The sequence below is a fragment of the Apium graveolens genome, chromosome 6 (assembly GCF_009905375.1).
Source record: "Apium graveolens cultivar Ventura chromosome 6, ASM990537v1, whole genome shotgun sequence".
In the NCBI taxonomy this organism is placed as follows: Eukaryota; Viridiplantae; Streptophyta; class Magnoliopsida; order Apiales; family Apiaceae; genus Apium; species Apium graveolens.
This window is the reverse complement of record NC_133652.1, coordinates 241,928,313-241,943,047: the sequence shown is the minus strand read 5'-3', so window position 1 is coordinate 241,943,047 and position 14,735 is coordinate 241,928,313.

Here is a 14,735-nt window from a genome sequence, read left to right as displayed (position 1 = left end):
TGGAACTCAAGCTTGCCCTGGCCTAGCTGAAAGAATCAGGATATGAAACAAGTATGAGCGAAAGAAATGCTCAGCAAGCAGTATATAGCTTATGATTTAGAACAACAACAACAATATATTTTATGAACAAAACCAAACCACAATACCTGAACAGTATCAAAAATTGATATATAATTGATAATAAACGACATTTGCATATATATTTTGTTTCAGGATTGGAATCCTCGAACGACGGTGTGTTGCCGTCGGTGATCAGCCGCGGAGCAACACCGGTATGCCGAAACATATCCAACTAAATAAAAGGTACCCAAGGCACATATCGGCCTAGCAAGGTGTTATATCCTGTAGAACACATAGCTCACGCTGGACCGCCGCCACGGCCTCTTACGCAACCATCCAACCCATAAAAAAAATAATTTTCCGTCAAAGTAGTCGAATTAAATGACATCCTTAACCACATAACTCCCCATTTCTCATGGTTTGGAGTTATCTCAACAACCAATGGCGAAATAACCAGAACAATTAGTTATTCGCTAATCTCAATTCAAAGCATCACTGTATAAAGTAATTTATAGCGAAATATAAAAACATTTACTATTCTGAACTTAGAATAGTAGATAAATTGAAAGAATAAAATTCGGAGTCAATATCACTTGAATGATAAGTGAAGATATAAATACTTGCATAATATGATTCGAAATAAACGTCACTTGAACAATAAGTGAAGTTAGGGTACTTGCTTGTATGCTCGATAAACTCTTACTATAACTCTGCTTATAGCTGGTGGCTACTATCTCCGTCTAAAACTTGACCGCACTCCTTGCTACTCGATTCTATAAACAAAAGGACTATCTTAATTGACAGAACCAAACTCAATCGACGTAACTATACATCTTGACATCTACCCGATCGTTAATAACTAAGCATGGCATTTTATAACTGTAACAGATAGCATGCTTATCACATAGCACGTAATCGTGGTATTCGTATAACACGTAATCACATAATCCATGTATCACATAAGTCAGATCATTAAAAGATATGTCTCAGTGTTGAATTCGGGTCACTAATAATACTTACCGATCAGATACCAACTCAAACTGATACACAAACCAAATGTCATTGCAATACAAAAGAAATTAGGTCTCAAAAGCATTTTGATGGAAAGCCTAATATTTTTCTGAGTCTATACGCGTTCGTTTCGTATTAAACGGACGAACGATTTAATTATTATGAATAAAATAAGAAATAAATAGAATTAAATCAATTAATAATAATATTAATTGACTTTTAAATACCAAAATATAGTTTTTAAAAGCCTAAAAATAATTTTTAGGAATTATTTGAATTAATTATAAATAATTTTCATTTATTTAATTATTTATAAATAAAATTAATTGATTAAATGAATTAATAAATTAATTAAACTCATAAATAATTAACTAAATTAAATTATAAATAATTAAATCAAATTACATTTTTGAAAACAATAAAAGAAAATAATTTTAGGGATTTAAAATAATTAAGTAAATAATTTTTAGAATTTAAAATAATAAGTAAATGATTTTTGAAACTAAAATAAATGATTTTTAGAATAAAAGAAAATTATTTTTAAATCTAAAAATCGAATTTTGAATTAGTTATTAATAATAAAAGTCAGAAACATGTTTTTGATTTTGAAATAGGTAAAACAGGATCAAAGTCGGGTCTTATAATTCAGAAAACAGGTTGGGAAACGGGTCTTCAAGAACCCTAACCGGGTCGGGTCAAAACTCGCCGAAAACTGGTGTTGAACCCAGAATCCGGTAGGCTTTGCCGGACTCCGACCATCCCAAAACGGTCTGGTTATCCCGATTTTGAGATCAAAACACGTTTAATTTGTTGCATGTAACATGATTATCAACCGAGCAACCACAACTATCCCCCAGCTCGATTTCCCCGGCCAACTAACAGTCAAAATCCGGCAAACTCGTCGGTTTTCCGGCGAGCTGCCCAACAGCAACCAAACTCAACATCACATAACTAAAAACGAAACTTATAGTCACAAGAACTCATTCGTGTATCGTGTATTCACAATCATCAAAACATCATCAAGAAGAACCAGAAATTCAATGAAAATTTCGACTTCTTAAATCGAATTGGAACTACCAATCCTAGCAATCATTCGATATGTTTTTATATACAAATAAGTTCAAAATCATCCCAAGAATCTAATTCAAGCATCAAAATCAATCGACAATCAACAGATAATAAAGACCTAAATCGAACAAAACGAAGAACAACGTTTTTTCTATAAACTGAACCTTAGTTCGAGATATTTGTATCGAAATGACTGCCGTGATTTCGGCTTTGATTTGGGATTGAAATCGCTTCAAACGGATGCCTCCGGAGGGATCAATCGATCGAATTGGCTCAAGAACGAACCCTAGAACCCTAAATCCCCAATTCTGATTTTATGTTATTTTTAGAAATTTTCTGAAAATAAAAATAAAATAAAATAATATATTATGCTATTTATATTAACTGAAAAATACTTACCCAAAAATCAAATAAAGGTGTTTTATCCCCAAATTAAAATAATTAGGCCCCAAAATAATAATTAAGGGGAACAATTTTAAAAATGATAAAATATAAAATTAATGTCAAAATTCTCCAAAAATTGAGAATAATTCAAAAATGCAAAGATATTGGATTTTTGAAATACGATTAATTTTATAAAAATAAAAATATGAATTTTGTGGACTTTAACGTCCCGGTGGGGTCCCGGCCCGTTGATTTTTGAAAAACAGGAACGACTCCTAAATTACCAGAAAATCCCGAAACACCTAAAATGCATTCAAACACGCATAAGATGAAATAAAACGAGTACCTTAGCAAAGATGCTAATAAACACACGTCCCGATTGCAGATAGATTTATATATTTGCAGTTTAAACATATATTAATCAATCGAAAAAATTTCTGGCCCGCACAGAAACACAAATAGCATTTTAAAACACGAAATATCATGGCAATTAACATTTTAACTTATAAAAACACATAATATTTATTTATTTAACATATAATATTCACATAATTTTTCCGGATATTACATCCTTCCCCCCTAAACAGGATTCTGTCCTCAGAATCAGCTTAAGAAAACAAGTGAGGATACATGGATCGCATTTCGCTTTCCAATTCCCAAGTTGACTCTTCAACCTTGGGATTCCTCCACAAGACTCACACTAAAGACACAGACTTATTCCTAAGCACTCTTTCTTTCCTATCTAATATCTGCACTGGCTGCTCTGCAAAAGATAAATCTGGCAAAATCTGGATTGGCTCATATTCTATCACATGATTCAAATCAGGAAAATAACGCTTCAACATTGACACATGAAACACATTTGAATATGCTGCATGTGAGGTGGTAACGTCAGTAATCCAATTTTCCCACACGCTTCAAAATCTCAAAAGGACCCACATAACGCGGACTCAACTTTCCTTTCTTCCCAAATCTCGATAAACCCTTCCAAGGTGAAACCTTCAATAACACTGCTTCACCAAATTCAAATTCCATATCCTTTCTGGTAGGATCAACATATTTGCGTTGATGATCTTGAGCCACTACTAATCTTTTTCGAATGAGTTCTATCTTTTCCTTTGTCTGCTGGATCAATTCTGGACCCAAAATCTTTCTCTCACCCACTTCTTCTCAACATATTGGAGATCTGTATCATTTCCCATACAAAGCTTCGTAAGGCGGCATTCCAATGCTAGCATGATAACTGTTGTTGTAGGAAAATTCAACCAATGGCAAATGTTCGTCCCAACTTCCCTCAAAATCTAGAGCACATACCCTTAGCATATCTTCTATAGTCTGAATCGTCCTCTCACTTTGACCATCTGTCTACGGATGATACGCTATACTCATATTCAGCTTCGTTCCGAGAAGATCTTGAAAACTTCTCCAAAATCTTGAATTAACTCGAGGATCTCTGTCTGAAACTATGGATACTGGAACTCCATGTCGTGTCACAATTTCCTTAAGATATAACCGAACCAATTTATCCATTGAAAATCTCTCGTTAATTGGAAGAAAATGTGTTGACTTCGTCAATCTGTCAATAATAACCCAAATAGCATCATGATTTGCCCTGGTTCTCGGTAATCCAACTATGAAATCCATCGATATATGCTCCCACTTCCATTCTGGAATGTCCAATGGTTGTATCAGTCCACTGGGTCTTTGATGTCCCGCTTTGACTCGCTGGCAAGTATAACACTTACTTACCCATTCCGCAATTTCCTTCTTCATACTTGGCCACCAAAAGTTTTCTCTTAAGTCTCTGTACATCTTCGTACTTCCGGGATGAATTAAATATCTGGAGTTGTGAGCATCTCGAAGAATTTCATCTTTCAGCTCGGCTACATTAGGTATCCATAGAAGAAAATTTTAATATCCCTTTATTATCCTTTTGACTCCCTATCTCTTCTCATGTCAAACTGTCTCGTTCATGGCTCATGACTTCTTCTTGACATCTTTTTATCTTCTCTAATAGTTCTAGTTGAAAAGACATTGCACACAACACATCTGTAGACATACTTGGGGTACTGACTTCTATTTCAAGCTTCTCAAATTCCTTGATCAATTCCTCAGATGAAATTATCATATTTAACCTTTCTTTTCTGCTCAGCGCATCGGCCACTACATTCGCTTTACCTGGATGGTAGTTGATAGTGTAGTCGTAGTCCTCGATCAATTCTAGCCATTTTCCTGCCTCATGTTCAATTCCTTCTGGGTGAAGATATACCTCAAACTCTTGTGGTCCGTGTAGATCTCACACTTTTCCCCATAAAGATAGTGCCTCCCTATCTTTAATGCAAATACTATAGCTGCCAATTCAAGATCATGAGTTGGATACTTCTCTTTATGTGGTTTCAGTTGTCTTGAAGCGTAGGCTATCACTTTGTCATGCTGCATTAAAACACATCCCAATCCTTTGTATGACGCGTCACTGTAGATCACCAAATTTCCTTGATCATCTGGTAAGACTAGCACTGGTGAAGATACTAATCTATTCTTTAATTCTTGGAAACTCTCCTCGTACTTCTCGTCCCATTCAAATTTCTGGTTCTTCTTGGTGAGCTTTGTCAACGGCGTAGCTATCTTTGCAAAATCTTGCACGAATCTTCTGTAGTAACCTGCCAATCCCATAAAACTTATTACTTCTGTTGGTGTCTTTGGTCTCTCCCAGTTGATTATGGCTTCAATAATTGTCGGATCCACTTCCACTCCTTTATTGATAATCACGTGCCCAAGAAATCGTACTTCTTTTAACCAAAATTCACACTTGGAAAACTTTGCGTACAATTTCTCCTGTCGCAGTGTTTCCAGAACTATCCTCAAATACTCTGCATGCTCTTCTTCTATCTTGGAATATATCAAAATGTCGTCTATAAACACGATCACGAATTTATCCAAATACTTTTTGAATACTCGATTCATCAGATCCATGAAAGTTGCTGGTGCGTTGGTTAATCCAAATGCCATCACTAGAAACTCATAATGCCCATATCTGGTTCTGAATGCGGTCTTCAGAATGTCTTCTGGCTTGATCTTCAGTTGATGATATCCGGATCTCAAATCAATCTTAGAAATCCATACAACGCCTCTCAATTGGTCAAACAAATCATTGATCCTTGTTAACGGGTACTTATTCTTAATTGTCAGCTTATTCAGTTCTTGATAGTCAATGCACAGTCGCATACTCCCGTCTTTCTTCTTGACAAACAGTACTGGTGCGCCCCACGGGGATATACTGGGTCTTATTACTCCTTTCTCCAAAAGATCTTGCAGCTGAGTTGCTAATTCTTTCATCTCCACCGGTGCCGTCCGGTACGGAGCTTTAGAAACTGGTTCTGTTCCGGGTGCTAAGTCAATTGCAAACTCAATTTCTCTGTCGAGAGGTAATCCTGGAAGATCGTCTGGAAAAACATCTGGAAACTCATTGGCAACTGGAATTGCTTCTAGTGCTGGAACTTCCTTACTGGTGTATATCACATGGGCCAAATACGCCTCACAATTCTGACACAATAACTTCTTTGCTTGAGCTATCGTTAAGAACTTTTTTTCCTGCTTATTTCCTCGAAATACTACCTTCTTTTTATTATCCAGGGTCTGAAGTCTCACTTTCCTATTCTTACAATCAAACTGAGCGTTATTTTCTGACAACCAATCCATTCCTAGAATAACATCAAATTCTCCCAACTTAAAAGGTATTAAGTTATCATAGAAATGATGTCCTCCTATCTCAATATCACACCCCGGGCACACTCGGTTGACGGAAACTTGATCCTTATTAGCTAATTCTATCATTAATGCTTGTTCTAACAACTTAACTTCGCAATGCAGCTTATCGACAAAACTTTGAGAAATAAATGACCTTGTAGCTCCAGAATCAAATTAAACTTTAGCATCTACAGAGTTGAATGGAAGCGTACCTGTAACCACGTCTGAACTCTGAATAGCATCCTTCAAAGTCATGTTGAATGTCCTGGCCTTTGGCTGGTCCTTTGTTGGTGGTCCTTCAATTCTTGCCACATTAGCTGCTGGTTTAGTTGTCTGGCAGTCCCTGGAAATATGCCCCATCTTTCCACATTTAAAGCACATTGTCCCTGATTTCCGAGCTGTAGTATGACTTCGACACTCATTAGCATAGTGTCCCTTCTGATTGCACTTGTAACACAACACATTAGCCTTACAAATCCCAAAGTGCCTTCTACCATAAAACTTACAATCTGACGCTGGTGGACGATTGGGCCTCTACTGATTTGAATTCTGGAAACGGTTCTCATTCCCTGGTTGTGGTTTCTTGAATCCCATACTCTTGTTATCCTGAAACTCTGACCTTTTATTGAAACGGCCCTGGAAGTTACCTTGTTGTTGGCCTCCTCCTGATGTTTCTATTTTCCTTTTCTTCCCATCCTTTCCTTTCTGAGACATGTCACTTCTGTTTTCAATCACCATTGCTTTCTGAACCACTGCCACATATGAAGTCAACTCAAACATGGCCACCCAATTCTGAATCCAAAATTTCAACCCCTGTTTAAATCTTCTGGCTTTCTTTTCATCTGTATCAACCTGGACTGGCACAAACCTTGCTAACTCAGTAAACTTAGCTTCATACTCAACGATAGTAAGATCTCCCTGGGTAAGGTTCAAGAACTTGATCTCCATTTGGTTCTTCATATACCTCGGGAAATACTTCTCCTGAAACAGCTCAGTAAACCGTTCCCAAGTTATAAACTCACCCCCTTCCAATGCTCGCTTGGATTCCCACCAATAGTTCGCCTCGCCCTTCAGAAAGTAGCTTGCAAACTTGGTCTTCTGTTCAGTTCCTGCTCCGACTAATTCAAAAGCCTTTTCCATCTCTTTGAGCCATGCATTGGCTTCCACGGGATCAACACTTCCCTTGAACTCAGGTGGCTTCACAGCTTGAAACTGATTAAAAGTCACTGCAGGTGGTGTGGCTGCTTGCTGTTGCTGTTGCTGTTGTTGTTGTTGTTGTTGTTGTTGTTATTGCTGCGTTATATGTAACATATGCTGCTACATCAGTCCCAACATCTGGACAATCGCTGGATCCATACGACTCTCGGTACGATCATCTCCTGAATTATTCCTCCTCTTTGGTGCCATTATTCTGGTAAGAAATAAGCAAAAAATATATAATAATATGTCAAGCATTGTGTCAAATATGTAGCAGTTCTTTAGCATACCAAAATTCTCAAACATAATCTCTTCTCAAAATATCATAAACTTGCTACCATATTAACACAAGCGACATGATTATCACATAATCCTGCTTATTATCTCGAGAATAATAACATAAAGAAAATTGACGAAAATTATCCAAACCTTTTAAACCCTTGCTCAAAATCTCAAATAAACCAATAAACAGTGGATAGGGTTGCAGCACAGCCTTCCAACCTCTTTTTCAACACTTCATACCATCCTCAAAACCAACAAAATAGCAAGGCAATAACACAAAGGCCTAAAGCTAAACACAGAACAGGAAACCAAAACAACTTAACAATAACCCAGCTCAATAACCTAAATTTAATCCTATAAGAGCTAAACTACACGCGCCTATCTTATGTGATCTTCCTATGACTCACTTATAACAATCTTAAGCCTGTTTCAGTGACCATAACCTGTAGCTCTGATACCAACCTGTGACGCCCTCCAAACCCGGGGTCTAGATTTGGGGGTCACTAGCCAATAAACCATAATAAAATAATCACATCGAAATAATATAATAAATATGACCCCTTGCATGCAACTGGATCGATCATAGGTTATAGTATGGAAAGGAACTAATACAAACCAAAAGTTATCACAAACCATAAGTCTAATTAGTTTTACAGATTATTCAAGTTTTATTACAAACCTCTAGACTAGCTAAGCATCCCAAACTGTCTACCTGGAAAACACACCAAACTATCTACAAGCACACAACTTCTAGTCAAACCTGGAACTCAAGCTTGCCCTGGCCTAGCTGAAAGAATCAGGATATGAAACAAGTATGAGCGAAAGAAATGCTCAGCAAGGAGTATATAGCTTATGATTTAGAACAACAACAACAATATATCTGATAAAAAAAAATCAAACCATAATACCTAAACAGTATCAAAAACTAATATATATTTGATTATAAATGACATTTGCATATATATTTTGTTTTGGGATTGGAATTCTCGAACGACGGTGTGTTGCCGCTGGTGATCAACCGCGGAGCAACACCGGTATGCCGAAGCATATCCAACTAAACAAAAGGTATCCAAGGCACATATCGGCCTAGCAAGGTATTATATCCTGTATAACACATAGCTCGCGCTGGACCGCCGCCACGGCCTCTTACGCAACCATCCAACCCATAAAAAAAATAATTTTCTGTCAAAGGAGTCGAATCAAATAACATCATTAACCACATAACTCCCCATTTCTAATGGTCCGGAGTTATCTCAACAACCAATGGCGAAATAACCAGAACAATTAGTTATTCGCTAATCTCAATTCAAAGCATCACTGTATAAAGTAATTTATAGCGAAATATAAAAACATTTACTATTCTGAACTTAGAATAGTAGATAAATTGAAAGAATAAAATTCGGAGTCAATATCACTTGAATGATAAGTGAAGATATAAATACTTGCATAATATGATTCGAAATAAACGTCACTTGAACAATAAGTGAAGTTAGGGTACTTGCTTGTATGCTCGATAAACTCTTACTATAACTCTGCTTATAGCTGGTGGCTACTATCTCCGTCTAAAACTTGACCGCCCTCCTTACTACTCGATTCTATAAATAAAAGGACTATCTTAATTGACAGAACCAAACTCAATCGATGTAACTATACGTCTTGACATCTAACCGATCGTTTATAACTAAGCATGGCATTTTAAAACTGTAACAGATAGCATGCATATCACATAACATATACTCATGGTATTCGTATAACACGCAATCACATAATCCATGTATCACATAAGTCAGATCATTAAAAGATATGTCTCACTGTTGAATTCGGGTCACTAATAATACTTACCGATCAGATACCGACTCAAACTGATACACAAACCAAATGTCATTGCAATACGAAATAAATTAGGTCTCAAAAGTATTTTTATGGAAAGCGTAATATTTTTCTGAGTCTATACGCGTTCGTATCATATTAAACGGACGAATAATAATAATATTAATTGACTTTTAAATACCAAAATATAGTTTTTAAAAGCCTAAAAATAATTTTTAGGAATTATTTGAATTAATTATAAATAATTTTTATTTATTTAACTATTTATAAATAAAATTAATTGATTAAATGAATTAATCAATTAATTAAACTCATAAATAATTAACTAAATTAAATTATAAATAATTAAATCAAATTACATTTTTGAAAATAATAAAATAAAATAATTTTAGGAATTTAAAATAATTAAGTAAATAATTTTTTAGAATTTAAAATAATAAGTAAATAATTTTTGAAACTAAAATAAATGATTTTTAGAATAAAAGAAAATGATTTTTAAATCTAAAAATCGAATTTTGAATTAGTTATTAATAATAAAAGTCAGAAACATGTTTTTGATTTTGAAATAGGTAAAACAGGATCAAAGTCGGGTCTTATAATTCAGAAAACGGGTCTTCAAGAACCCTAACTGGGTCGGGTCAAAACCTGCCGGAAACTGGGGTTGAACCCAGAATCCGGTAGGCTTTGCCGGAATTCGGCCATCCCAAAACAGTCCGGTTATCCCGATTTTGAGATCAAAACACGTCTAATTCGTTGCCTGTAACATGATTATCAACCGAGCAACCACAACTATCCCCCAGCTCGATTTCCCCGGCCAACTAACAGTCAAAATCCAGCAAACTCGTCGGTTTTCCGGCGAGCCGCCCAACAACAACCAAACTCAACATCACATAACTAAAAATGAAGCTTGTAGTCACAGGAACTTATTCGTGTATTCACAATCATCAAAACATCATTAAGAAGAACATAAATTCAATCAAAAATTTTGACTTTTTAAATCGAATTCGAACTACCAATCCTAACAATCATTTGATACGTTTTTATATTCGAATAAGTTCAAAATCATCCCAGGAATCTAATTCAAGCATCAAAATCAATCGACAATCAACAGATAATAAAAACCTAAATCGAACAAAAGGAAGAACAACGTTTTTTCTAAAAACTGAACCTTAGTTCGAGATATTTGTATCGTAATGACGGTCGTGATTTCGTCTTTGATTTGGGATTGAAATCGCTTCAAACGGATGCCTCTGGAGGGATCAATCGATCGAATTGGCTCAAGAATGAACCCTAGAACCCTAAATCCCCAATTCTGATTTTTATGTTATTTTTAGAAATTTTCTTAAAATAAAAATGAAATAAAATAATATATTCTCCTATTTATATTAACTGAAAAATACTTACCCAAAAATCAAATAAGGGTGTTTTTATCCCCAAATTAAAATAATTAGGCCCCAAAATAACAATTAAGGGGAATAAGTTTAAATAGGATAAAATATAAAATTAATGTCAAAGTTCCCCAAAAATTGAGAATAATTCAATAATGCAAAGATATTGGGTTTTTGAAATACGATTAATTTTATAAAAATAAAAGTATGAATTTTGTGGACTTTAACGTCCCGGTGGGGTCCCGGTCCGTTGATTTTTGAAAAACAAGAACGACTCTTAAAATACCAGAAAATCCCGAAACACCTAAAATGCATTCAAACACGCATAAAATGAAATAAAACGAGTACCTTAGCAAAGATGTTGAAAAACCAAAATATCCACCATTTGGGAAAAATTGTCCAAAATATCAATTGGCGGGTCTGTACGCCCAAAATACCTGCTGAATACGCATATGAGAGATGCGTATTTCACTATTTCAATTTTTTATAGAGACTACGCATGTGGCACAAGCGGATTCACTTTTTGTATTTTAGTGCATGTTGCACATGCGTGTTCTTCTTAAATCAAAAAGTGAATACGCATTTGGAACATGCGTACTTTTTATTAAAATTTGAAAGGTTGACTATGCATCCCTGAAATGCGTATTCCGTGGGTATTTTGAGCTGTTCGCACGTATCTTGGCATTTTGGGCAGTTGAATGTGAAAAGTGGTATATTTTGGGCATTTTTTCCAGCAAAGATGCTAATAAACACGCGTCCCGATTGCAGATAAATTTACATAATTGCAGTTTAAACATATATTAATCAATAGAAAATAAAATTGGCCCGCACAGAAACACAAATAGCATTTTAAAACACGAAATATAATGGCAATAAACATTTTAACTTATATAAACACATAATATTTATTTATTTAATATATAATATTTACATAATTTTTCCGAATATTACACGTACTCTTAATAATATATAACATTTGAAACAACATCGTTAAAATATTCGAACAAATTATACAAATTCTAATTCAAAATTTCAAAAATATTTGAAAGAATATTTTTATAATATTATTGCGCAATTAATTTTTCTAACTAATGCTTTGTTTTTTTCGACTTCTTGTGATACTGAGATATTCAACATTTGACTAATGTTTAAGGAACGAAATGACAAAATCTGAAAAGATCAAAATACAAAGATATTATTAACAAAATGCCAAAATTTAATTATATTTAGATTATGGGAGACAAAACAAAAATATATATTATGATTTTAGAAACTTATATATATAAAATAATGAAAACATTTAAATTAACCGAGAAATAAAGCAAGCACAAATTAGGAAGTGATCAATTATTTGTAGAATGATGAATGGCCCTATGCTACTACTTGTGTGGCGGTTTGGGAGCCCATATAACCAGCTTCCGAGCAAATGACTCTCATTTTTTGTTGGACTATCTGGGAGAATAAGAGGTCAGTCATATTCATTGAATTTTGGGTTATTTTCTGAAAGTGACAATTCCTAACAATTAGTTTTTCGTTTATCATTCTCCTCTCGCAACTCATTTCTTATTCGAAAGCTTATAGTTATTTTCTTCTTTTTATTCATATAGTATTGCTAATTATTTACTTTATTGTGCTGATTACATAAGTTAAGCAGTAGCCTAATGACTCTATTTTGTTATTATATTAGTCGTCTCTTATAGTTGAGATCGTTTCTTTAGTAATTTGTACTAAAATATTCTTTTTCTTAAAATTTTATATTTATCTAATAAAATTATTAATTCATGTAATTTCTAATTTGTAATATACAATTTAATTTTGTTTCAAAACAATAAAACTTATAACTTATGATTTTTTATTTTTTTTTTATCGTAGGTAACCCGCAGCCGCTACCCTTCGGGTGCGCACTGGATAAACCCTACGGGCTCACGTAATAGCCTGCAAACCACGTCAACCAAGATAAACCGCATCTAAGCGACAGACTCTGACTCAAGAGGCATAATCATAAATTCTCCTCCCGTGGGATTCGAACATGTGACCAAGAGGATAGTTATCCCCTCTTTAACCTGTTAGCCAACCCTTGCGGGCCTTATAACTTATGATTTATCAAACACATTATCAACTTATAAATAAATTATACGTAAATTTATCCAAACACCTAAATAACTTATAATTTACGATGTTCAGATCACTTATATGAAACTTTACAACTATAAATCATAAGTTACATTTTCAAAGAAATCTCAAATGAACCGTGTATGGGTAGACAATAATTATCATAATGGGAGTGAATAATAATTGTATGGGTAGACAATAATTTTCATAATCGGATTGAATAATAATTGTATGTGTTGACAATTATTATTGTAACCGGATTAGGTATTTGACTAAGTTTTGGATGGCTATATACACATAGTTATATATGTTTGATAAGTATGCTTAAGAAATGTAGTCGTCTTAGGTATCGTGCGGGAGATGCTTGACTGTTGGTTGGCTCAAGTATTAGTTTGGGATATCATTGTGGTGTTATGTATTATTGAGAATTGTTTTGATTAATAATATAAGTTAAGACGTGGATTTTCAGCGTGATATATGTTGTATGTGTGGACTCTGCATTGGTTGAATTGAATCTCTAATATGTGTGTTTGTTTCTTCCTAACAAGTGGTATTAGAGGAGGTTTTTAGTTTATATTATTTTTCAGTTTATATTATTATAATGTGCACCATGTATTTATAATATTGTAACATATTACAACCCAATTTTAACTTCGATTCATTTTAAAATTTTTATAAATTCATATGATAATATTAGATAATATTTTCCACTTGAAAAATAATAAAAATATAAATATTATCTATTAAATTTGAACCGAAATTATAAATAAGTCCTTTATCCAAATTAATTTATTTTAAATACTATCCATATAATTTAAAATTATATATATATAAATAATAATATCAAAAGATACTTCAATTGATCATGTTTTTATATTTATTTTTAAAATAAATTCACTAAAAATATGTAACCAAATTAAAAACTCGTGAAATGCATGCAATGTTAATAGGCATTCTTTTCATCGGAATCCACCCCAACTAAACTACACAAACCCAAATTTTCTACTTTATTTAATTTGGTTTGGATTTCATAATATAATAATTTATTAAAAATAATAAAATTATGTTTATGTTTGGGTTGAAGATTTCGATCAATTTTTATAACATTTGGTTTTGATTTAGATGGGTTTTTATAACATTAATTTTGTGGTCCGGTTTGAATTTTTAAAAAAAATCAAACTCTATCTTAGCCGGTTTGCCAATTATATGTTTTGTTTTTTTAATTTAATTTTTTAATTTATATTTTATGAATTAAAAAAATTATGAAAATTTTAAAAAGTATAAACTAAAAAGCTATAGGGTGCATATCGTCAAAATATTAAAATTATGGGATGCATATAGTCATGATACGAACTTTTAAAAAAAAATTGACTTTAATCGTGACGGTAACAATATTTTTTGGACAAAAATTATTAAAAGAATGCAATATGAAGTGAAATTTAAAGTTAAGAGATGTATTATGTCAAAATTAAAAGTTTAGGATCAAATCAAAAAATGAGTATTTTTAAAGAGTGCAAAGTGCAATTCATTCTTATATGTATTAGTGCATTTCACCATGTACTTTAACATCTAAATTATAAAATATTAATTTTATTTTAAACGTAGCACATATACAAATAAGTACAATAATATTTAATAATTTCTTAAAACATTTGG